Raw genomic sequence first — 27,959 nt, 5'->3', positions numbered from 1 at the left:
AGAAAATTATTTATCTAAAAACATATAGAGAACTTTTTATATTTATCTAGAAATTTAAAACTGTTTTGATAATCCAAATGTCAATATAATGATGATTCTTATATGAAATACATAATTCATAGATTTATCAGTTGCTTGCAATCATTTTACACTAAAATAATTCCAAAATAATTAAAATTTAATATTACTCAAAATAAAACTCGTCACGTCCCTACGACAAAAATAGGATAAGGCTTAAATATAAAACGATAATAGCTTTACATATGCATATTCTATATTTATATACAATGAAAACGTTTTATGAAAACGAAATACAGAATGACAGTTCAACGTTATTACACACACAGTTTTGATCGCTAATAGACCAAAAGGAACGACTTGTTAGTAAAATATTGACAATGGGATGTTTCAAAAAATATATTTAAAAAAGTTATTCGGATACCTTTTGTACTGTTTTACTACTAAAATTATGTAACATTTATCAAACGATTACGTAGGTACAAATGCATAGAGCGACTACACTAATATTGTTATTTAATAATATGGCGCAATATATATATTTATCTGTTCTTGAGAAGCATTTTTTATATAAATCTGACAACTCTCGTATGTTTAAATCTCGTTTCTATGTCCAAAACTTCACTATTCAAGTTTTTATACTACACATTTGCTTTAAATAAAAATCCATTTTAATCTAGCATAGTTTTTTATTATAATAGCTGTAATTTTTTTTGGAAAAAAAAAATTTATGCCTGAACAGTTATTATTATACTACAGTTAAATATTTGTTATTTTTTTTTCTGTCAAAAAAATTGTTGACATAATATAAAAACTACGATGTTAAACTTAGGAAATAAAAATAACAATATATAATTGCAATGTAAAAAATAACTAGTCTCGGAAATCGTATAAAACTTTTGAATAATAAGAAATGTCATAATATACCACAAAGGTTAATTCATTCCACAAATTTTTAATATATATTAAACACACAATAACGTATAGTTAATTCAGTATATCATAGGAATGTTATGACCTAGTGAAATTTTAATTTTTTCAATTAAAAAGGTTTGATTATTAGAAGTNAAAAATTGAAAAAATTCTTGGTTTTTTTACCTAATATTTTTAAATAAGGATATACAGAGTGTTCAGTAAATCAGGAAACGGGTTTCTATTGTTCTCATTGTTTGTAACAATGAGAACAATAGAAACCCGTTTCCTGATTTACTGAACACTCTGTATATCCTTATTTAAAAATATTAGGTAAAAAAACCAAGAATTTTTTCAATTTTTGAGGGTATGTCTTCAAATAAATACGATTTGTGATCTTTTGACGTACTGTTGGAAGAAATCGGTTCGGTGAGAGCTGATAAAAGTGGTAATTGACAAAGAAAAACACATCATAGTAAAACCAATACCTTCTCAGCTTCGCATCGAAGCTAAAAATATTTCATAATTTATATTCAAAAAGTAAAAGTCATAAAATTGAAATAAAAGTAGTAAATTAATTTATATATTTTTGTTTCATATTACTGGATGGAAATTGATCCGTTGTAAAGTTAAGTCATAGTTCGGTAATAAATTGTAAGAACACCAGGTAATATATTTTTTATAGATACATGATGTCTTTACCAATCATTTGGTATATTTTTTTTTATAAATTTGACCCTTTACCTGTCCACAGAGGGGATTTAAAATGATAACTTTTTCACAAAAAATTAACTTTATCAACTTAAATTTTGAATGTATTCCGGAAATACTGACACATTTATATATATCTTAATTAAAGCTAATGTAATATCATTTATTATGAAAACAAAAAAATTTTGGACTTTTTTTGTTTTCACGGTGAAAACAGACATCAAAGTTAGTAAAAAAATTCTTTTTTATAATTTTAATTTTATAATGCTATAACTTTTTGAAAAATATATGGATCAATACAATTTTTTTATGATAAATCCTCTTTCATTCGACATACTTTTTTTTTTAATAAAACCATTTCCCTTTATATATTATAAATATATATTTTTATATATATATATATATATTACACATAAAAATCATAAAACTTGTAATCAGAATATAAATAAGGAAATAGGAGATCATGTAGCTTTTAGGATAATCCTCCAATTTTTTAAAATTAAACACTATCTACAGATTTGCATCAAAGCGTTTTTTATGATAGTGATTTTAATCACTGTCAGATATCATTATAATTGACCCAACTATACCACGTCCCCCCCACTGTGCTGGGTTTATTTATTATAGCTTTATATAGAATATTAAAGTATACACAATTTATCTGTCTTTTTATAATATTGCTTTGTTCGTGTATTTTACTCTATTGTTTTAATGTTTGAAATTAAGAACTGATTAAAATTAAAAGAGTTTAATGATTGTTTTTTAATCGCAGTACATTACAATATTAAAATTTTTATATGATGTTTTTTTCTTTATTTATTGTATCTTTTAATAACTTTTGATCCAGTTATTATTTTTAGCTGATTTTTTTTTTAAATAATAGTTATACGTTAGGTCTATAGCTATATCTCAATAATTAATTTTTTTACATTTTATTAAAAATATTAATTATTTTTAAATTTTAAATAAAATGTAAAAAAAAAATCTAAGATAGCTATTTTGTAGAGTAGAATTTAAGAAAAATTTTAGTAAAAAAATATCTTATTAATATTCAGTAGTAAATATTCTGTAGCGTTTTGAAGTTTGTGAAAATTTGAATTTTCATGTACTATTTTACGGTATTAAACATTGAAATACGTATTGAGAAAAGGACAGAAGAAAACGCTATCTTTTCATGATTACTGTGTATACATATGATGATAGTGTGTATACATTACAAACTTGGCATAAATACCATGATAAGAAATTAGATAAGGCAATTATTACTTATCACTCTCATTCAAAAGTATATTGAAAAGATAGCGTTTTCTTCTGTCCTTTTCTCAATACGTATTTCAATGTTTAATACCGTAAAATAGTACATGAAAATTCAAATTTTCACAAACTTCAAAACGCTACAGAATATTTACTACTGAAGATTAATAAGATATTTTTTTACTAAAATTTTTCTTAAATTATACTCTACAAAATAGCTATCTTAGATTTTTTTTTTACATTTTATTTAAAATTTAAAAATAATTAATATTTTTAATAAAATGTAAAAAAATTAATTATTGAGATATAGATATAGACCTAACGTATAACTATTATTTAAAAAAAAAAATCAGCTAAAAATATTAACTGAATCAAAAGTTATTTAAGTTGTCAGTGAGTGGTGGGCTATCCTGTATATATATAAAAAAAAAAAACAATAATCTTACTTTGCAAAGTAAAAACTAATAGAATAGATATTAAAACTATATCTTTGGGTTTTTTCGACAAAACACTAGCTTATGCAAATAAAACAAAAAATCATCATACGTGTGCTTCATCATATTTTATTTATATCTTATTATATAATAAATATTAAAAATTAGCCAAGCTGGGGAAATAACTTAACGGCATACGATTTTCAATTTTTTTTTTTTTTTTTTAATGAAAGAGTATGACGACGTTATTCTAGGAAAATTATTCGCGATGATGAAAAAGTTATTTTTAGCACACAGTAAGCATTTAACACCCTGTAACAATTATTTTATTACAGGTTGGGTTGGGTACTAATAACGAAATCAGTAGCCAATCTGTAAGGACAGCTCAAAGGTCTTAACGTGCCGTAGGTGTTTAAGGCCCGCGGGCATTGGACCTGGAGCAGAGCCTCAGATATATGATTTTTAGATAATATAAACATTACCAAATTATTATTATCAATGTTTTCTTTGAAATGAAAAATATTAAATTTATAAAATATTAATAAAAATGTTTAGTTAGATTTTACTAAAAACATTATAATATTGTTAGTCAAACTTCAATACTACTGACATGAATAAAAATCAAGGACCAAAAACTACTCAAAAATGTGGTTTGTGTATTGTTTTTAAGTTGATTGAATAATTCTAATGCCGATGAAGATATCTCTGTTTTTTAAAAGCTATCAAGAAACAAATTATCTTTGAACACCAATTCCAAACCATAATGAACATATGACGATTTACATTAACCATTAGTTTAATAATAACTAATGAACTATTAATAGAATCATGTAATGTGTGCAGTCTGTTTCTGAAATGATAACGTAAAGTTATAAAACTGGATCAGTTTTACGATCGCTCCTTGAATATTTTAAAAATTCAATATAATAAAAAAGTGTAGCTTATTTACGCTATTTAATATGGTAGTATATACAAGAAAAGTATAAAGATATTATTTTGCTAGTGCATTTTATACGTGGAGTAAATTTATTAAAAGTTTATATCAATAAAAAATATTTCTTAATTATATATTATTTTTAAATATATCAGCTCTAGAAAAGTAAAAATATAATATATGTTTCCTATTTTCTACTGTATTTTATGCCCAATTGCTTGGTATATACGTATATTGCATTATAATTTAAATGATAATTATCAATAAAAATTCTATAATTTGTATTTCATATTAATAATAATAAAAAAATAAAATAAGTTAGATGTCATAATAATCACACTATTCAATACTATAATTTAACCATTGTTAACAGTATTATCATATTATAATTATTATGTAACATTTAATCTGTAAAATAAATTCACTTAAAGCGCTGACAACGGCATTCCTAGAAGAAGGAGATTAAAAAATATATAAAAAAAATACTCTAAGTAAGGGAAGTATTTAAAATGTTTAAGAAGTTATGGCTGTTAGAGAAAAAAGTTTAAAATATAGAAATTTATTGATTTTAAAAATCGTAATTTTTGGAAAAATTCTCCTTATTTACTAAAAACTAGAAAACTTTGTTAAATATGAAAGGGCAATTTCTTTAACTAGGTAATATTTGTGATTTTTTAATGTATCGTAGAAGAAAATTGGACCGATGAGAACTGAAAAACGATATACATAAAAAAAACGCATCAAAGTAAAATTAATATCATCTTAGCATCGCATCAAAGCTCAAAAATAATTACGGATGAAAATCTGTGAATTCTAATTTACTAATTTACACTTAGGAAACAAATATTTTCTTTTTGGAAAACCTTTGTTATAATGCAAAACAACTTTAAGGATTAGTTACATTGTTTTACACATAAGTTATAGAAACTACCCAAGCATTCCAATCACCAAAGTCTCGAAGAACATAACGCCAAAAACTGACACAGAACACACGACAATAAGTGTAAAAAATCAATTATAAGTAGAAAATTACTTGATAATTAATGTTTAGTGTTGCGAAGATATTAAATAAATATCGTAAAGTTAAAATACAAAAAAAAATATAAGGCAAATTTACCTAGTCCATTACAAACAAGGTATCACAATTTTAATTAATAAAAATAATGCTACTCGTCGGATTTTAATAAAAATATAACTAAGATTCATAAGCCTTATTCGACCTTATTTATACAGTATGCAAATACACAGTTATTATTATTCCAGGGTAGTTTGATGAAAAGTCGATGATAATGCGAATCGTGAAAGTTGTACGGCTAATCGATGATTTAGTGTATAGCAAAAGTTTCCGGGTCATTTGTGTCAGCAAAAAAAGAAAAGAAAAGATATAGATATAGAAAAGATATTAGTTTAATCGTATAAACGTGAAAGTATTTCATAGGTTTTGTTGCAACGCAAAGTTTTTGTGGATTTTATGCTTCGTTTTGAATTTTAGAACTAAATTATTCAAAAAAAAAAATTGATATAATTAACTTATCAACTACAACAAAATAGCTACAGGATTGAATTATTACGTAATCGCGATAATTCTATATAACCAAATTACAAACTAGAAAATTATTTATCTAAGTAAATGATAAAGACTTTTAAAACATGTTAGTATTTTTATACTAGAATGATAGGTGTAGTGCAGTTCATAAATGCCTAATGATTAAAATAAACAGACCGGCGATTAACCAATAATATTTTTATTATAATGTTAATAACATATGAAGTACTGTTTCAAAAGTAGTTATCGAACAATCATTTGCTTAGTTAAATAAATTTCTTGTTGTCCAACTTAAAAAAAATGTATGTTTCAAATAAAACAATTTAAGTGAATATGATTATATAGGAGCGAGAGAGGGATAGGGCCAAATTTTTTTTTGGTTCTACCATCTCTCTCTTTTTATCACCATCCTCTCTCTATCCTTTTTTGGATCACCTTGTACTGGGGAGTTATTTAACTACGATAAAATTGTGAAAACAAAATGTTTATATCTTTGTTAAAGGCACACCTAAAAATGCTTAATGTTAAATACATTTAGTCACATAAAAATGCACAGTTTATAGAATACTGTTAATATCTGAAAAGAGAAAAAAATTAACATATTTTTAGCGTCAGTGAAGTGCTTTTTAATTTGAATTTAACTATTATTTTATGGAGCACTAAAGTTATTCAAACAAATCTATTTAATAAATAAAAAACCAATAAACAAATGTGGTTTTGGCGACGAGTTGTTTTACATCGATTGAATTCAAATCTTATAAGAAAAATTTATAACTAATAGAAATTTGTATCAATATCATAAATAATTTTAACCAGACTGTATTCGATGCTTTACTTCGGTCTTTAAAAATACAATTATGATGTGGAATAGATCTAGTATTTTGTTTGTTCTATGAAATTGTTGAATATAAGCATTTTACTTGATACTGTTAGTAGTCTGTTTAATACATATAAGTATCTTAATCGCAACTAAGAATTAAGAATCGAAAACTATCGAACGTCTACCCAATTATTGTTCCAATCTCCTTACATAAGTTTTAATTACTCGAAAGAGAAATAGGTAATTGTGTACCTTAGTTACACAATTAGTTAGGGAAATATTATATAATATAAAAACATAAACTATTATTTTATTTCAACGACAAAATAAAGTCATATTTTAAATATTCAGTAAATATAATTTATACGTAATGTACAATATTTCTGACCTGAATCTTAGTACAGTTGGTTAGTAAGTATATGCAAGTGAGACAAAGTTGGTTGGCTATGATGAAAATTGGCGATTGACGAGTCGTTATTTAAATTAACTTAAGATATTGACAAAATAAATAATACAAAAGTGGTGGTATCGAAAACTATATCTATATTAGCCACTCAAACACACAACTGTCCTTTGCAAGTTCGACGTCAGTACTTCCGACTATAGATGAATAGAATTGTCAAATCAGCATAATCTTCTGTGCTAATTAATATGTTTAACGAATTTAGTAAACGAAAATACAACGTATATAATATAAGTGTTAAGATCGTACTATTAAATGTTTTCACGATATAAATTGAAGGTTATTTAAACTCGCTTAATTGTGCCAACTGTAAAAGCAGTTAAAATATCGGGTGAGAGAATTTTTCAGATTTGGAAACACTAACTAGGGTAGTAAAAACATCGTATATTATAATATGATACACAAACTTATTATATTTAATATTATTAAATATAATTTATTATTAATTGAATAAACGTTAACACGTAATGTATACGACGTTGGTCTACTAACAGATGTAAAAATTTACATGACCATAATGCGTGTGGCCATTTATTTATGCGAATTAAATAATTAAGAGAAAAGTACACGCCATGTTTGCCATCGCATTTCTAATTACAAACAAAATATATGATTTTTAAATATTTTACTTATAAATTTCCATTTCAAAAGACGGTAGTCCCTCGTTTCAACATTATACTACTTACGAAAGTAAAATTAATTCTGAATTCATTTAAAACGTAAAATTATTTTTAAAAATTTATAATTTTGATCGATGCTAAAATTTTTTTTATAGCGTGATAATTATAAAGTTTAAATATGTAAAAATAACTATAAAATTTAAAAACAAAAAACATTACTGTATTAATAAATTTTGGGTTACAATAACATAAAAAAAAAATACAAAAAGTAAAGTTGCGAACAGTAGGGATCCGGCAAAATGAAGTTGTATCATTTTTTAAATTAGTATTTGTGTGAGGCGATTACTCGGACGACCATTCGCCGAGTGTCTCGGCTTTGCTGGTTTTTGTTATGAAATAAGTAAGGTTAATAGATTAAATATTAAAACTAAATTAAAGAAAATACAAATAGAATTTTATGGACTGTATGTCTCTTTTGGGTTTTATTGTTAAACACAATTTCAAAGAAAAGACAATTATTTCTTACTATAATGTTAGTAACTTAATCTTAAAACAAATATATGTACAGAGAATAAATAGCAATAACAATTACAAAAATATCATTAAATTAGTGAAATTATACATTTATTAAAAGAAAAAAACCGTTTTTATGCGACCTAGATCTCAGTAGAGTGATTCTGTATGGACGGGTTCTTCGTTAATCGCCAAATGATTAAGTAACGTCCATGTATGAGCTCTATTATGAATGTGACATTCGAGCCCGATCGTTGCCTTATCCAAACCACAGAATAAATTAATAATAAACGGTTCGCGTATAATGAATAACGTTTTTCAATGGCTCCGGTGCCCAATAAAAAAAAAAAGACACTTTTAACGACCGATGTGACATACAGCTGCAAGACGTCAATAATAAGACACGCAACAATATCTGCAGCTACGCACGACCGGAACACACGAGAACGCGAGTAGAAGTGCACACACACACTACCACAACAGTAAAACTGGTTAGAGCTCATGACGAGGAAAACCGACTCTCACCGACCTGTTTTGACACGACCAAACAGTACTGATTGGGTATCTGACAGTGATTAAAGTCACTGCCGTAAAGTTTCGATGCGTATTTGATACGTACGCAATAAGTTATTGCCAAAAATGTCATATACTGAACATACACTTGAAAATGATTTATTAAAAAACTATTAGTCGTATACGTCAAATACACGATTATTATTTTTTTTTATTATTTAAAGACGATAACGAAACTGATTAACAAATATAATACGAAATAATTTTTAATTTGTGATCATCAACTTGATATCAAAAATGGCCGATTAGTCATAAAAGACAAGTCATCAAACGATTTTATTTTTTCAATTGTGTAATACACATAAAAAAAACCTTAAATTTGATTTAGTTTTGAATGATATAGATATTTATAATATTTTATCAATATGTTTTTTATAATATTTTATAATATTTAATAATGTCGTTCTAGATTTAAACAAGTAGCGTTCAAGTAAATAAAGAATTCAATAATCACTTTGGATATAAAATTGAAAGTAGAAATATACTTACAATATAATAATAACAACAATCGTTAAAACTATCAAAACATCATTTTGTTATAAAATATTTTGACCAAGCACTATTTATTTGTACAATGAAAAAGTATATAAATAATAAATTTAATGAAAATACACTTATAGAAGGTTTTAAGCCGACTTACTAACCTGGTGCTTATAAATGTTAACTACATGTGACAATTTGAGTCAACATCTTTGACATAATAATGCGCGACACCTTAAATTTTTCATTTAACAATTATTGCCAACTCAATTCTCTTTTAGAACTATCACGAATAAAACATTAATCATACTAATAACAAAAAGTTTTCCATTATAAAAAGTAATTACTTGTAAAAAGTAATTAATGTTTTTTATACAAAAACATGTTGATAACTTTAAAACCATTAATTGTGATTACTAACAAGACCAAGAGCCAAGGAAAAGGCTCGTTCACTTAGTATAATGTAAAAACTAGAAATTGCCCATCAACCCGTTAGAGCATTATACTATCCAATTATATAAAACTTTTCATTCGCTTAGAAATTAAACAATATTTACTTCATTTAGAAGCAATTAAAGTCTTTTTTTTAAATTTTGATACATTTTTTATAAAGCAACTTCATAAAAGATCCGCTCCTTTTTTCTATACCATTTAAATTCTTTTCAAGCTATATATTATTAAATTTTAGTAGGGCAGTTTTAATTTTTAATGAATTATTTACTGAAAAAAGATAAAAAGGAAATTTAAACAATCTATTCATTGTAACACAAAATAATAACAAATTCTTCTTCGATAATTACAGAAGAATATATTTATTAAATATATTAGTTGAATAAATATGAAAATATTATTATATATGATAATCATTTGTTTTAATACATTTAGAGTGTGCGTAAAACATTTGACTTGTTTTTTTCTTCTATCACAAACTGAATTCTAAAACGATAGTACACTCAAAATGATTTACTTTTCAGTTACATCAGAGTGCAAACAACTACAAGTAGTAAATTTCCTTTCGAAAGTTTATTTTATCACATTGATGACAAATAGTTGAAACAAAAACATAAAGAAAAAATATTATGTAATGTTTACACAGCGAAATGAATAGTTTTACCAAAGGTAAAGTTTTTAATTCATTTAAGCTATAATAAAAATTCTTTCAGAAAGTTATTTTCATGGCAATCAATATCCATTAAGCTGTATAACTATTTCACACTTCTCTTGTTAGTTAATTGTGTGCGTATTTTCAAAATTAACACTTTTAATAAATTAAAACAGATCTACGAGGTTGTCTAAAGAAAGACACCATTGTAAAATGTTTATCGGACACTTAGCGATAATTTAATGTTTTGAAAAACATTTTGTTTCTATGTCGAACACGATATTGTGTACAATTTCTTTTAAACAGCTAAAACACTTGAATGTTTATTAGTAAAATTATCTTTAGTTTACTTTTTGAAAGTCTTGAAGTACTCGTTTGTACTTACATAAAAACAAAAGTAATGTAAATCTTGAACAAATGCAGAGAATTATTAGTATAACAAACAATACTAAATGAGCATTTTCTTTTTAATAGCCCTTTGGTATTCTTTTAAAGAAAAAAAATAATAAATAATTCACAAAAAAATAACGTTTATGCTAAACTAAAGTATTTAATTTAATATTAATATGTAAAGTTAAAAATATAATTAAAATATCAATTAAAACAAAAAATGTAAAAATATATTTTTATTTTTAAGAGTAGTTTTTAAACTTAAGTTTCGAAAGTTTTTTGTTTACTTTTAAATAAATTCTTAATAAATATAAATAAATAATAATAATAATAAAGTTTTAATAAAATGTTGACTGGTCGATAACCAGTTGTTTTTTAACAATAGAAAATTTTATAGCGTATTATAATGTTGATTCATAATTAAAATTAAAATACCAACATTAAGATAAAGAAATAATTTTTTTTCTTCAAAATTGAGTGTTTAAAAAAATATAAAACCAAAAAGAGACAAACAGTTCACAATGAAATAATTAAAGAACTAGTAAAAACAAGACCTAATAAAGCGAGTTATCGTCCGAGTAGTTAAGTGATTTATTATTAAAAACAAACAATGTTTTCAATTAAGTTCCACTTAATATTACATACTTCAAAAGTATATGATAAAACATTGTTTTACTTCAAAATTATAAGTATCTTATGTTATAGAATTAACATAAAAAAATACAGTCCTATACTTTCTCATTCTTCCTTAAAAATATAACATATTTAATTTTTTAAATGGAAACATATGCGATTAGCATACTTATAAATAAAAAAATGACTGGTCAATAACTACTCTTATGCTTTATTTTACTTTGAAGTAAACTACTCCTCTCATTATAATATAAAAGTACTAATATGTATTAAAATACTGGTTCAAAAGTGGTTATCGACCAATATTTTTTTATATAGATCATTTTCTTATTTGTAAACAAGTTAAACATGCACGTTTCTATTTAAAAAAACTAAATAAATTTTAAGAAAAAAGGGGGATAAAGGACTATATTTTTTGTGTTAATTTAAGCATAAAAGATGCGAATGATTTTTGATAAGTTAAAAATTATACTTTATTTAGCGCTTTTGAAGATATTATATGAAATATAATTAGTGAATCTCTCCCCATAAATATATATATACAGAATGGTCCACGAGGTTTTGACAAATTTGATAACTTTTGATTCGATAAATATAATAGTTTTCCAATTTATAAAAAAAATTTATATTAAAATTTATGAAAAATGTAAGAATAAATAAGAATTTATCTTATTAAAATTTCCTGTAGCATTTTAAAATTTATGAAAATTTGAATTTTTGTATTTTTTTTTACGATATTAAGCATTGAAATATGTATTGAGAAAAGGACAGAAGAAATCTTCTTTTTTTTAATGAAATTTTGCATAGAAAAAGTTATATACCTATAATTAATATTTAGTGTAATAAGATTTTGTTTTATATGTATGTATACGGAATGATACTCATTTACTTGAAAACTATTGAACATTTTTAATTTTCGTCGAAGAAAATATTGATTTAAAAAAGTTTACAAAATATGAATTTTATGTAACTAGAGTTTTTCCATCATTTCTCGAATAAAAAACTAAATTTTTATATTTTTAGTGGGAACCCGTATTTTTGGTTTAATGATATGATAGGAAAAAATTATCAAACAATATTGATTTTATAATTTTCTTTTATACAATCAACCATTTTAAAATTGTTTAAGGATTTGTATTTAAATTACAAGTTCATCATTCGTTTTATTTTCATAATACCGAAGGCAATAATAGTCTGAATCAATGGGTCATAAATTATTTTAATACTAGTTATCAAAAAAAACCGTCCACGCCGGTCATTCATCAATGTAAGATAGTAAACATGCATTGAATATATGCGTCTATTAATATACATGAATCGATAAAGATTTCTGTATGATGGATGATATTAAGATGTACCTATAACAAATTACAACTACTATATGCTAAACAGTAAATTATCAATAGAAAATTGGTCCAAAATCAATAAACATTAACAAACTAAAACAAATGAATGGCTCATCTAATTATAATCATCAAAGATGGGCAATTTACTGGGAATAATTAACTCAAGTTAAGTTAAGTATTAACAATGTCGATAATTAACAGTTCAAAGTTACCAATTTATAAATTTAACTAGCTAAATTAAAAGATAAGTTAAAATTTTTTTTTAATTTAGCTAGTTTGACGCGGTCGCATTGCACTTCCGGCTTTACCGCTGGATGGCGACTGCGACACAGCTACCTCTCCTCGTCCGACAGGTCGCGCGACGCCGAGTGACCGCGGGTGACGCGAACCGGTCCAGGCTGCCGGCCACCATATACTTCATATATTATCGTGGTTGGACCACAGAATAGATTAAACCAGAATGGACACTGATAAAAAAATTACATGTATTCTTATGAGAGTACGGTAATTTTGAGCTTATGTCGCTCAGTGTTACCATAAAAACAATAAAATAAATAATTGTATGCATATAATTCATTGTACTGTACAATAATTGTACATCGGCGGTTGATTTGAACTCTAAATGTATTATTTACATGCTAATTATTTTAGAAAATTTGCATAGTAAATTTTTTGGATTTATTTTATTATTATTTCTAAACATATAACACCATTTTAAAACTTTCAATTAATGTTTTCATTATGTGTAATTAGTTTGTGTTAATATATTTTTTATTTTATGTATATTTAATAAAGACTTATTTAGGAAAAAAAAATTATTCAATATCCACATAATATTAAATTTATTTAAAACATATATTACAATAATTTACAAATATCATATACATAAATAAATAATTTATAGATGAGTTAAAATAGACAATTTCCTATTTTAATTTTTTTCTCAGACATTAAATTTTTATTTAAAAATTTTATAGCTGTAAATATTCTAAATCTTGTAAACAAATTAATTAAATACAATTTATCAAAACATTTACAAGGGTGGTTAAAAGGTACATTACAAAAATAATTTTTTAATTCGGCTCCAACTCCATCTACAATAGCAAGTGTGGAAAAGTTATTAATAAAAATATTTTCTAATTCATTAATACCAATATTTACCATATATTTTTCATATTTACCAATAAACCATTTTTATAAACATTGTGTTTACAAACAAACCATTAATAATGGTGTTGAACAATGTGACCGTATATAAAGAAAAAAGGGAATACATTTTTATTTCTTAAGTGGCAACACTGAGCGACATAAGCTTGTTATCAGCAAAAACTAAGAGTGTCACTTCTGGTTTAATCTATTCTGTGGTTGGACTATTGTCTACTTCCTTTTGGAGTTAATATTGTTGTTTAAGTTCTTATATATAATAAGTTAAAATATATGCTATCATAAAGTTGAACATAACGGTGTTATTATTTATTATAATTATTAAATTATCACCTAACCACAACAAGTTAAACAAATTGTATTTCATTTAAAATTAATTTTTCGACTAAAATCTCTTAAAATCATTTTTTATTGGTGGGTGATGCAAGGGAAATTTAAAATCGATTTTAACTTTTATAACTGAATAGGATGAAAATATTAATGATAACAAATTTTTTTTTTTTTTTATAAATATAGGTGTTTGTAAACAGTTTTATCTTTAAAACTAGTGATTAAAAAAAAAAATCAATTGAAAATTACATATACTTTCGAAAAAAATTCAGAAAATTCGATTTAAATCACGTACACAGTGTATAAAAACATGCATTTTTTATAAAATTTTGAATTTAACTTATCTGATATTTTAACTAATTAAATTAAAAAAGTTCAGTTATTTCAACGGATAGTTAAATTAGTTAAGTTAAAAAAATATTAAAAAAATATTTAACAAATTTAGTTGAAAATTAAAAAAAAAATTAACTTTATAACTAGTTAATGCTCACCATGGATAATCATTATCAGAAAAAATTAAACAAAAATTTTCTTTTCTATTATGTAATCAAAATAAAAATAAAGGTTCCCATTAAACTCAAAGATTTAAAGGAATACCTTACTCATAATGTTCTCCTTGATAAAATTGGAAAAGAAAAATTGCGTATATTTTTTACTTTAGCTATAAGATTAATTTTAAGTCGGTTATAGTTTTACCATAAAATAAATTATGTAATTCGCCTAAGAACCCCAATAAAACTAATTTTCTTTATTTTATATGGCAATTTTAATATAACTTAATGAAAGACACCCCACGTCATTTTAATTTTTAATTTAATTACATAAAGTTCTGAATATACAAAAATTAGAGATTTAAAATAGAAATAGCAGTAGTTTATATAATCAACTGAAATCCTATCTTTTATATAATATTATAAAACTAAATAATAGGAGAACACACGTTTCATTGCAAACATTATTGAAAGAACCTTAGAAACATAAGATAGTACCAGGAAAAGATTTTTAAATAACCGAATTAACCCCCAGGGTTTTTAAAGGATACTGATGGAATGTTTATGTCAAATATTCAAAAAAAGAGTAGCTTTAAGAGGAATTTGATTTCCTTCCATTTTATTTCAATTTACTAAAATTAAAAGGATATTAGAAATACATTCATGTACCTGATAGCACTTCATTAGATTTTTTTTTTTTGAAGCAATGCTCCTTATTGGAGGTTTGGAAAAGAAGTAAATTAAAAAATAGAACTTACATGCATTCTTCACGCGCATGTGCATAAATTCGTATATCAGATGAAAACTGCTATCTAAATTTTATTTTATTGAGTTAAATTTTAACAAAAAAATTAATTATTTAATCGCCTAACCAACAATTATGACGAAACAAAAAAGATAAATACAAAAATCACAGATCAAACAAATACTAACAAAAATGAAAATTGAGTGTGAAATAATTTTTCTAATATTAATGCGACGAATTGCAATAAAAATTCCTTAAATTCAGATTTTTAGTTACAGGGCGAGTGAAAATCAGCGATGACAAATTTTTCCAATTCTAAAACACCAAATTGAAAAACAGCTTACGGCTGACATATTTGATAACACGGGAGTAATACGTGTAACGAATAAACCGAAAATTATATTCAATATTTCAAAGTAAACACATACTTTTAAAATAATTCATAGCAAACAAGATTCATTAAATAATAAGGGTTATCATATACCTTTACACATTTGACAAAATTGTGAAGTTATCCATATAACAAATCCAATAGCAAACAAATTATACAACAAAACAAACTATAATATGAGTTAGAATTAAATTAAACAATATGAAAATGGTCTTTAAACGTCGCCAAAGTATACAAAAATATCAGAACTTAAGGGTTTGGTTAATGGAACAACTGTTGGTTTAAAACCAAAAAAATATACAAACATTTATAAATTTAACACTGCTCAATAGATATTATTGGTGTTTACACGAAATTTAATCCTTTACAAAATAAAGTCATGCAAGTGAAATAAGAGAAATTTCTATTTTAAATATGCCAATGTCTAAAGTAACACATAATACTTGTTAATCCATTCATGAAATTCATATACATCATATGTATATACATATATAACAGAAAAAAAAATTTTTCACTGCGATTGACTAGCAGAATTGAAGTAAATCTTACATGATCAAAAAATCTTAAGGAATTGGTACTACTTAATTGGTACTACTTAAATATACAAGAACTTACAAGTATTTCAGAACCACTATTGTAACTACTTACAAAAATCTATTACTGATAGATATATAATTGTTCAATAAATAAGGGTACACCTATTAATTGTTAAAAAAAAAAATCATAAAAGAAATAGAAAAATTAGACAAACAAAAAGTTGAATAAAAATAAAAAGAGAATAACTCCAAACAAATATATAATACCCATTCAGTTAAAACTAGGTAGCTCACTATATGAGTTTTTAATACGTATATTTTGGTTACTGTTAACTCAACTACTCGGACGCCAAGTGGCCGAATTAAGTCTCGTCTTTTTGTAAAAAATAAATTTTAATTAATAAATCAGATTTTTGTGGACGGTAATTTTGTATTCTTTATTATAATTAGACCATTCAATAGTAACAAAATCTTCAACCCATGACGTGTAACAGATGAGTCCCACGCGATCAATTATAAAGTCTATGATTCATTCGCTGAAGAAAGGAATACTTATATACACTATCTAGCATATAAATCGTATTGCACAACATGGAAAATTTAAAATTTAATAAACAAAACTACATTAAAAAAGGCAAAACATTGATCTGTACATCTACTGCCGCACAACACATACTTATAATAAGAACACCGGAAGACAAGTGACAAATGTAATTTCATTGGCGACTGCGCACTACTCATAAGGTAAAACCTGTTTGGGCAGGTCACGCTAACAGCACTAACAGAATCAATCAGTTACTATTAATGATTATAGATATTTTCGTAAGTGTATTTTTTTAATAAAAAAAATACATAAATCTATTAATTTATTTCTTATTGAAGAATTTATATTTTATGTCATAATAATAGCTATGTTATGAAGCATTACTATGTTACAATGAATTTGTCATATAAACACCTTAATTGATCTTTTGATACTTATGCATATTATTTAATTAGTTATCGACTTAATTTTTGATCAACGTTTCAATACAAAACTGATATTTGTAAATATTTGATGCTTCATTTGTAAAAATAGAGTGTAAAACCCTATCCATTTTCTTTTAAACTTTTAATTGTATTTAATTTAAAAATGTACTGTCAATTCTTAATGATTTTTTAGTTCATATACGTCAAAAATCAAACACACGCACATTTTATTTATTATTTTTATTTTTGGAAAGTTTTCTTTCTATTTACTACTCACTGTCAATAGATTTCTCAACTTTCTCAATAGATTTCTTAAGAAAGCTTTATGCTACTAACTTACTGGTAGACATTTGAACATAAATAAAGATTCTAACATAATTCTAAATTTTTAACAATAAAATTTACACATCCTCTCTGTAAGATAATTACAAAATGATTTAATTCAATAGCTACGTTTTAATACGACTTTTTCTGGTTCGAGACAAAAAATGTTTTTAAAATGACAATCGAAATTATTGTTTTCTTATAAATTTATCCGAAATAAAATCCAAGAAGATTTAATTATATAGTGGCTGTCAAAAGATATTTTTTCATAAAATAATCACACTGTAGTCATGACTATAATGAAAAATGGAGACAGATAAATATGGAAAGGGACATTTTTTAATGGACTTTTAATACTTCAAGTTACACCTTTTTATTTTTTTTTTCTTGATATCCAGCCACATTTTAGTATAACCTTTTGCTAATAAAAAGGAATAATATTATAGTAGTAATATTATTAGTATACTATGCACCAATAATGTGTACTATTTAAAGTTAATAAGAATAATTTACTAAAAATAAATTATGCTATTATTTTATTCTGCTTATACGTATATAGTTCAAAGTATTTTTACACCCGATCCAAAGAAATTTACACTTCGGATGTAAAAAATGTATTAAAATAGATAAAAAAGTTTACTTACGAGCTATTTTAACTTAATGATGAATCTGAATAGTATTTTTCAATTTTTTGACAACCATTGAGAAAAGGCACATCTAAAAGCATAATAAAAAACATTTATAATTAACAAAATATACCTAAAATTATATTTCAACATGTTCGAATCCAAAATATTTTTTGTCCTATAAACATATATATATATATATATATATATATATATATATAGACAGAGTGGAACAGATCCAACTGACAACTCATATAACTTAAGATCTTTATAAAATACTTTTTTTTTATCGATTTTTACATTATAGATTTATATTTAAAATGTGTTTTATGTTATTTTTCTCAATTACAAAAAATATTTTAAAAATTAATTTTTTTATTAAAGTTTTTTTAAGATTTAAACATAGCCATTTTATAGATAAGTTTTAAAGAAAAATTTTTATACCAAAAACTCTTATTTTGATTCAGTAGTTACATTTATACATCATTTTGAAGTTAATTAAATTTTGATTTTTTTTACAATTTTCCTATGGTATCAAATGTTAGTCCATATTTTGTAAAGTACAGAAGTAAACATTTATTACGTTATTTACTGGTAACTGTACGCGATTTTTTTTCCATGAAAATTATTAACATTTGAATAAGGATTTGTAATTGACATGAAAAAATAAGTAGTAGTATAATCAAGATTATTAAATAAAATTATAGAAACATTGTGTAAAATATGTTGAGTTTTAAATTAAATAAGTTCATATATCATAAGTTTAAACGTGACGAATAGTGAACATGTGCATTTATTATCAAATCTCCTATAATAATATGATTACAACGATAGAACACGCAAATTAATAATTCTTTCACTTTTAACTTGCCTAACCATGGAGTACTCGTAGTTGACATACGATAATGTTTTTAACTTTTTAATAAAGATAAGAAATAATCATTTCTGTATAAAGCGCGTTAAACGTTACTATTATCCATGGAAAAGAAATCGTTTACTGTTACCAGTAAATAACGTTATAAATGTTTACTTTTGTACTTTACATAATATGAACTAACATTAGACACCAAAGGAAAATTGTATAAAAAATCAAAATATAACAAACTTCAAAATGCTGTATAATTGTAGCTACTGAATTAAAATTTCCAATACAAAAAACCCGTTCCTCATCAAATATTTTAACTCAAAATTATTTTGTATTATATCGTTTGATTGGAATTCGCTGTACAACAAGATAATATTTTTACCCTCGTATTCAAAGGGTTATAAAATATTTTGATACTATAAAATATTATGTTTTACAAAATAATTTTCTCGTAATTTGTCTAAAAATATAAAACAAATATTAATTCTATATGATCATATGCCATAAATGGAAGATGTTCAGTAAGTAAGGAAACGGGTTTATATTGTTCTTATTGTTTGTAAAAACTGACCTGTTTCTTTCCTTACTGAACAACCTATATAATATATTATAGATTTTTATCTAACGTGAAAATCTATTCTGTAAAAATTTAACTTTTATGCAATTTTTAAATTGAAAAAACCCTCTTTGGTAATTAAATGCTTTAAGTAATTTAAAGTAAAAGCTATAAAAATATACTTCATTCGATTGTTCTTATATAATAAACTTTTGTTAGTTTAGTAAAATTAAATGTAGTTCTATTTTCATAAATTAAAATTATTACATGGTTAAAGTTTAGTTATGAAATTCTTTAAATATTTTGTTTTTATAAGTTCGTAAATTTAAAATAGAACTAAAAAGAGAAAGTTTTTCTCCTAATGTTAACAAACATTTCTTTATTAGTTATTTTGCTTTTAAAGAAACCTACTTCGTGTTTAATGAATTATAAATTGAAATACACTGTCATATTCCCATACCAAACTACTAACAATAATATTCTCATTAATTTTGGCTATAATTTATTATTATATTTTACCGGCAACGCTTTCAATCAAAAAGTTTTAATTAAGGTAAACAAAACATCACAACTACTTCTTAAAATATTGCTTATCATTTAAAATATCACATATGTTTAGTATTTACGCGTTAAAAAATTAAACCAACATTAATTAATATAATAGAGTTAATGTATGTTTAATTTTGTATAAACGTTCCACTACCATTTTTGTATTATACTCGTATATTTTACCAGTCGGTAAAAATAATGGCATTATTCAAAATTTTTTATTTTTTCTGTTTTTGAATTAACATAAATAAAGAACTACGAAATTTTCTTTAATTTAAGTATTGTAATTTCTACTGAAGGATTTTGCAAAAAATGAGTTTATAATTAGATTGTTCAGTACTTTCTATTTTATTTTATCTGTCGTGAAAAATTGATTTTTTTTAATTCTTTCACTGTACTTGCCAACAAGCGAATAATGTAAATGAATTATAAGTTGAAATTAATAAAAATTTATTTTATCTTGTACAAGAAAAAATGGAATAGAGTCCTGATGGTAGAGTTTCAATGTTATCTTTTCGTTAAGAAAACTCATAAATATTTAATAAGGCGTAAATTACATAGTTTTTAACAATAAATATTAATTCATTTTAGTAATTGGGTACACGATTAAAACATCTATATATTGTGAGTAAATTTTATGTATTAAAAACAAAAACTTTAGTTATAATTAAATAAAAAAATGATTATTCAACGAAAAGTGCGTTTAAAATTAATATTATCATTAAGTTTTTTAGATAACATGAAAGTTATATGTTACTATATAATACACTTTAAAAATATCTTAATATAAATTTTAATTTATACATACAGCACCATGTGCTGTATGATTCCCGCAAATTTTTAAATTAGTTAAGTAATTACATTGTCTTTTGAAAATACAGTTCTCTAATTATTTATTATTATTATAACTTGATTTTATTTATTTTCAAATGTTTAAATAATTATTTACAGTATAGTAGCTGAAATAATCCAATAAAAATTCGATGCTAGTCCAATGCTCAAATAATTTTTCAAAAATCCCAACAGCTGTTGATGCGTATTTTTTCATTATTCATTGCCCGTGAAAGATCTAAGTTAAAATTTGGTATACAGACAATTTTGTTATCATTTCCGAATCAAATGGAACTGGAGGAATTAAGTGGATTCGGACTTCGTTGTATATGAAATAAATGAAAATATATATTTTTTTCTATTGTTGAATACAATTGAAAAATCATTTTTTGATATAAAACGATAACGACAAAAAGAAGTAAGTGAAGCTAACGAAATAAATAGCGGTTGTTGTAAAGCCAAAAATATCTCAGTTCGTCACTAACGGCCGGTTAGGTTCGTTTGTAATAAATATTTTATCGTTTTCGAGTAGCAAAAAACTCAATAGACCGTAAAAATATTTTTCATAAACCTCCTTAGGAGACTATTGGTTTCACATATAAACATTTATTTTTTCTCATGCACAGTGATTTTAATATATATATACATATATAATATATATATATACAAGGAGAACAAAGATAATTTAACAAATCCAATATATTTTAATTGAATTAAACTTAAGTTGTAATTTTTCTACAATAATTATTTTTAGAAGTAATTTTTGAAATATATAAAATATTCAATTTTTTTTTATTATTGATTGATATTCAATTATTGGCGTTTTCCCCCTTGATGATTGATTACTTCGTATGTACTAATAAGTAAAAAATTTTTTTAAGTAAAAAAGTTATTTTTTATTTAAAAATTTTAACTTTTGTAAATTAAAACAAATGATAGAAGGAAACAAACTCATTTAAATTATCAAATTAATTCCTAAACTAATTTTTTTGAAATCGTTGTAAATCGAAGTTTTATGAATATTAAAAAAATTATAAAGAATATTACTTACCATTTTTTGTTAAATAATGAAATTTCAAAAAATATACAACTTAAAATTTTATTTGCTTTTATGAATCATTATAAATATCAAGTTAATTGTAAGAAAAATGATTCTTAAGGGTAGATTTTAGAAATAACTTACTTTTTAGAAATGTTAAATGCAAACCTATGATTATTTTTTTACTATTAAATGAAGAATGATCATAATGAAATGTTGTCTGGTCCATAAACAGTTTTGTATTAACATAATTGTCAGTTATAAGTCAGAGGGATGAGCAAAGTACAAGAATAATTCTTCTATTTTTACCATAAAACACAAATAAAAATAATTCTTATTTTATAATAAAGCGTTACTAAAGCGTAAAGCGTAATTATTTATAATAATACCAACTCTCTCTTCAATTTTTTAAAATATTTAAATGCTAATACTTCAAAAAGTAATAACACAACACTAATTATGACTAGTTAAAATTTGATTTTTTTCATTTGCCATTTAATAGTAAAACACTTTTGAAAGGTACCCCTTAAATCTACTCTTAGAAATACATTTTCTTTTAATAAACATGAAATTTACTATTGTGCATAAGAATAAATTAAATTATTAACGTGTAAATTTCTATGAAAAACCATTATTTAGTGAAAAAAGGGGTAGTAATCTTGTTAAATTCCATTGTATAAGTGATGAACTTGAGTAAATTTTTATTACTGTAAATTTAAAAAAAATTGTAGCAGATGTGATGAACAAGATAATGTTTAACAAAAAAAAAGTAGCTACAAACACCAACGTGTTTTTCTATTGGAAAATTTCTGCGTCGATTTATAAATTACATAATAATTAGTTATGGTAATTTTATCTCTGTGGTCGAAGTTTCTTAATAGAGCGTGTTATTTGAGGAATTATTAACAAAGGAAGAGATGTAAGAAAAAAGGCGACACTGTTTTCAGAAACATTAATCAGGTAAAAGACCTTTATTGTGTTAATGTCGTAGATGCACAATGGAAAAGAGAAGTATTACGAAAATAGAGATATATTTGGTTAGAGATGAGAGATTACTTTTATTTTTCTTAACCATAATTCATTTTATCCCCATCCTAAAACATTGCTCTTTATTCAAAATACCCTCGATCATCTTCAGTCATTAACCATTGACATAACGTTTACAAACAACACAAAGTTTTTCATTAAGCGGTTATCATGGGAACATCTAGAATAAATAAAAATAAGTTAACATCCAAAATGGATTACACTTTATTTCGTCTTAAAGTCAGATTTTATTGGAATCATACGAGACAAAACTCTTAAGCAAAATATAAAGAACATGTTTAAAGAAGTTATTTCTAAACAGACTACATAATAAAAATATTTTTTGATTTCTAATTAATGAAAATGTTTCATAAAGTCATTTAAAGAATTTTATAAGAAACATGTTTATATTTCACTAAACAATGAAAATTTTAAAGCTTCTATGGTTGTTGTATTATTTAGAATATTTACAAACTTTATGTATTGAGTTTTATGCTGATTTTTTGAACTCGTTGAACAATTTCATCTTCAAAGAGATAGTTATGATTTTCATTATTATGATATATTATGGTCAATATAGTTACAATCTCTAAACCATTAGTATCACTTCAAAGATAAACTCTGAAACTAGTTCGAAATGTAAGCGTAAAACTAAAAACAAGGATATATATCTGTAAATTTTCTAAATAAAAAATTTTAATTTTTTTTTACAATGATTAAAAATACAAACGTACTAAAATCTAGTGGTAGACAAAAGAAAAACGTAATTGTATAAGTTAATTAGTAAATTAGTATAATACATGATCATTAAAAAAATAATAATAATTTCATACACGTTTTTATTTTTAATCATTTGAAAAAATGTGTAGTTGGTAAATTCTTTTATTAGTAGGTAGTATTAATTCTATGTACTTGTAAAATTTTTAATGGGCTCTATTTGAAAATAATTTTACTAACTTTGACACTCTGTATATAGTTGTAATAAAGGCAAAAAAATATAAAGATGATACAACTTCTTGTCAAATGAATGAGTAACACAATTTCCAATAGTTAAATAACTTACAGTTACATAAAACTAACTTGTGCACATAAAAGAGACGGCAAGAAATTTTTTTAAATATTATGATATGAAGCATTTTATTTTTAAAAAATCTTTTTACCTAACTGTATTTTAAACTTTGGCATTTGAGAAGGCTTAAAGGATTTATGTAAGTCTCTACCAATCAATATATTTAGTGTGTGACTAACTATTGAAATGGTTATTCATAGTTCTCAGCTTTTTTTCTAGCAAATATATTGAAATAATGTTCCTCTACTTTAGAATAGCTGAGATCAATTAGAATTTTGTCTTATTAATATGAAACGATTAATTTCTCTCGAAAATAAAATAAAATTTTACATTTTAAGAAATGTTTAACAGTTTAAATTTTTACCAAAAACGTAAAATTATTGTATGACAACCCAAATTTACTTTATTTGTCTAACTTTACGTAAAATATTTAAAAATATAAATTCCTGAAGTTTCAACCAACTCTAATTATAGGCCTATAATATCAAGCTCATAATGGATAATATTTTCTATGTCCAATTATTTGCTTTTAATGGCTGCATTTTCATACATAAATAAACTATTTTTTGTCAAAGTGCAAAGGATTATGCAAATTTATGACCCAATAATATATGTATACACTTAATCAGAGAATTATAATTTCTACTGTTTATTAAATAGTATCTGTTACTGGGGGAATCAGAGAGTAATTATGTTCATGAAAATGTCCATTATTTACCTATTTCATAAGTAAAGCTCATGAGATGTCAACTATACTATTGATCTTGTTGTGTTTAAGAGAAATATACTTCCTAAAAACTAAATACATACCACGTCAAAATTTACTTTTAACTCTGAAAACAAAAATATTCTACATCTACAAGTGTCAAATAAAAATCTAAATCATAATAATAAACAAATTTTTTTAGAGAGATATCCAATTATAATGTAGGTTCTTTATATTAAACATTCCCAGGTAACTTTGATGATAGTAAAAAGGTAGTACATTAACATAATCGCATTTAAATATTGTCTGTTAGTCATTTTAATTGGTTGTTAAAACATCATTGACTTCCCAAGGGTATTAGCTTAAAAATCTTAGATTAAAAGAAACCTTTTTTTTACGTTTTGCGTAAGGGCATTAAAATAATAACTTCGTCTGTTTTTACAACAAAGATATTTTTAACTAAATCCCGATAAACTATTTGCACGTTTTGTCTGTTTCCTGGAATAGATCGTATAAAGTGTGGCAGATAAAAAAAGTTTTAACAAGACTAAGATACATTGTCAAACACTTTATGAACTCAGCTATTATAAATTTGTTAAATTTTATTTTTACAACAGTTATTTAATTTTCCTCATTAGCGATTGTAAAATTATAAAAAAAACAATAAAGTACAAATTTTTTTTTTCAATTACAGGTGTTAAAAATAGTTCATACCTTACTACCTTTTTTATTTTAAGATTTAATTGAGAAATATTATTTTTCTAACTACACTATATCGTTTATTTATTTATATCCAATAATACTCTGGATTTCTTTGAAAAATAATAAGCCAAATCATAATTTTTTAAATCCCAATAGTCTTCTGGCAAAATTAACAGAATGAGCGTCGTTTTCAATTAATACAATTAATTTTTTATCTTTAAGAATATACTAATAATCATAAATCTTACATTTATTTTTTATATTTTTATTTATTCTCTACTAAAGGTTTCATATGTCGTTGACCAATTGGATGGATTGGTATATCTTGGGGAAATTTAAGTGCAGTGGTTGCCCTTTTCCTTCTGCACCAGAAACATGGAGCTATTTTTGAGTTAGAATTTTGCTTTTAAATAATCCACCAATTTCTTAAAATTAAATGTTGTTTTTTGTACTTAAAACTGCAATAACTTTTTCAAAAATGAACAAATAAAAATAATATTTTTTTGTATTGAAACCTTAGATATTTCCCTTTCATTTGATATATTTTTTTTTGAAAATCTAACACTTATTCTGCTCACTGGGAGGGATTTAAAATAATAACTTTTTTTTACAAAAAATAACTTTTTCAACTTAATTTTTGAAAATGTTCCGGAAATACTGCGTCCTTTAAACATATATCAAATTAAAGCTTATTTTATGTACTATAAAATGAAAAAAAAAAATTTGTCCCGACACTTTTTCTTCTACATTTAAACGGCTGCCGTAGTTAAAAAAACACTATTTTTGTGTTAAAATTTTCGATTTTCGATTTTAAATTTTCAACTTAAAAATGCTATAACTTTTTGAAAAATGTATATATCAGCACAAATTTTTTTTTTCTAAATACATTATAAGTACATCTTTCATTTGACATACTTTTTATTAAAATTGGACAATTTCCCCTTATATAGGGGGCGTTCAAAACTTAAAATATTGTAAAAAACATAGATCTTTTTCAACTGAACTTTTGAAAATGTTCCGGAAATACTGCGTCCTTTAAACATATATCAAATCAAAGGTTATGTTATATACTATCAAATGAAAAAAAAAAATTTGTCCCGACATCTTATCTTCTATGTGCAAATGGCTGTCGAAAATTTAAAAAAAAATGTAATGTTTGCGATAAAAATTACATTTTATCGGGATGTTTTTTGTACTTAAAACTGCCATAACTTTTTCAAAAATGAACAAATAAAAATAATATTTTTTTGTATTGAAACCTTAGATATTTCCCTTTCATTTGATATATTTTTTTTTGAAAATCTAACACTTATTCTGCTCACTGGGGGAGATTTAAAATAATAACATTTTTTTACAAAAAATAACTTTTTCAACTTAATTTTTGAAAATGTTCCGGAAATACTGCGTCTTTTAAACATATATCAAATTAAAGCTTATTTTATGTACTATAAAATAAAAAAAAAAAATTTGTCCCGACAACCTATCTTCTATGCGCAAATGGCTACCGTATTCAAAAATATGCTATTTTAACAAATTTTTTTTTTTAATTAAACACTATCTACAGATTTGCATCGAAGCGTTTTTTATGATAGTGATTTTAATCACTGTCAGATATCATCTATACTGGACCCAACTATGCCATGCTCACACTGTGAAAGGATTACACTATGCTACCGTTTTTTTACTTTATTGTGGAGCAAATAAAAATTCATCAAATATTATCAAAAACAATTTAAAATATTCAAATAAGTTTAAAATTTTTTTACGCTAAAAAAAAATCAATGTTTTGAGTGTCGCTATAGCATTTAAACTGAAATAAGTTCTAATATTAATTTAAAAACTATAATTAATGTAGGATATGCTTTAAGTAATTTTTTTTTCATTCCTTTTAAAAATTTTTCTCTAACTTTAAAGAACTGATAAACAATTAAAAAATCATGTTGATTTATAGAAAACGTAACATTTTAAATTTGCTTTTACATTTTTTAATAGTTTGTAAATATTGAACAACATAAAATAAATACTCATTTAAAAAGTTTCAAAACAAGATTAGATATCACAAAATATTTAAGTTTTTATTTATTTTTCAAGTCTTAAGAACAAACTTATTTTCATAAATACTGTTTAATTTTTATATCATATCAAATAAAGTTAACACGATTTAGTTTGTTATTTTATGAATAAAATAACATACTATTTATGTATATACACATATATGTATGCATACATATAAATTTTTATCTAACATATAACTAGGCTCATATTATTTCAAATTGTTTGTCATACAAAAA

General features: G+C 24.0%; 1 protein-coding gene and 1 long non-coding RNA gene across 6 annotated transcripts in view; both read right to left on the bottom strand.

Moving 5' to 3' along the window:
- LOC126898962 (uncharacterized) overlaps window positions 1-27,302 on the bottom strand; it is a 180,102-nt gene extending 152,800 nt beyond the window's left edge. The window contains exon 1 of one of the 2 annotated variants that reach the window (XR_007702438.1): window positions 27,014-27,302. This is a non-coding gene — a long non-coding RNA (uncharacterized LOC126898962). Of the gene's footprint in view, window positions 1-26,269; window positions 26,981-27,013 lie in introns of those variants that run through there. The other variant, XR_007702437.1, reaches the window with a different exon arrangement.
- LOC126898928 (probable G-protein coupled receptor 158) overlaps window positions 1-27,959 on the bottom strand; it is a 114,206-nt gene that overhangs the window by 81,026 nt on the left and 5,221 nt on the right. For all 4 annotated transcript variants that reach the window (XM_050673336.1, XM_050673338.1, XM_050673339.1 and 1 more), the window contains exon 2: window positions 18,344-18,416. The gene's annotated coding sequence lies outside the window, so the exon portion shown is untranslated. The remainder of the gene's footprint in view (window positions 1-18,343; window positions 18,417-27,959) is intronic.

The sequence above is a fragment of the Daktulosphaira vitifoliae genome, unplaced genomic scaffold (assembly GCF_025091365.1).
Source record: "Daktulosphaira vitifoliae isolate Bord-2020 unplaced genomic scaffold, ASM2509136v1 Scaffold_2, whole genome shotgun sequence".
Taxonomy (NCBI): Eukaryota; Metazoa; Arthropoda; class Insecta; order Hemiptera; family Phylloxeridae; genus Daktulosphaira; species Daktulosphaira vitifoliae.
Note: the sequence above shows the minus strand (reverse complement) of the source record. Positions and strands in the feature narration are given on the sequence as shown.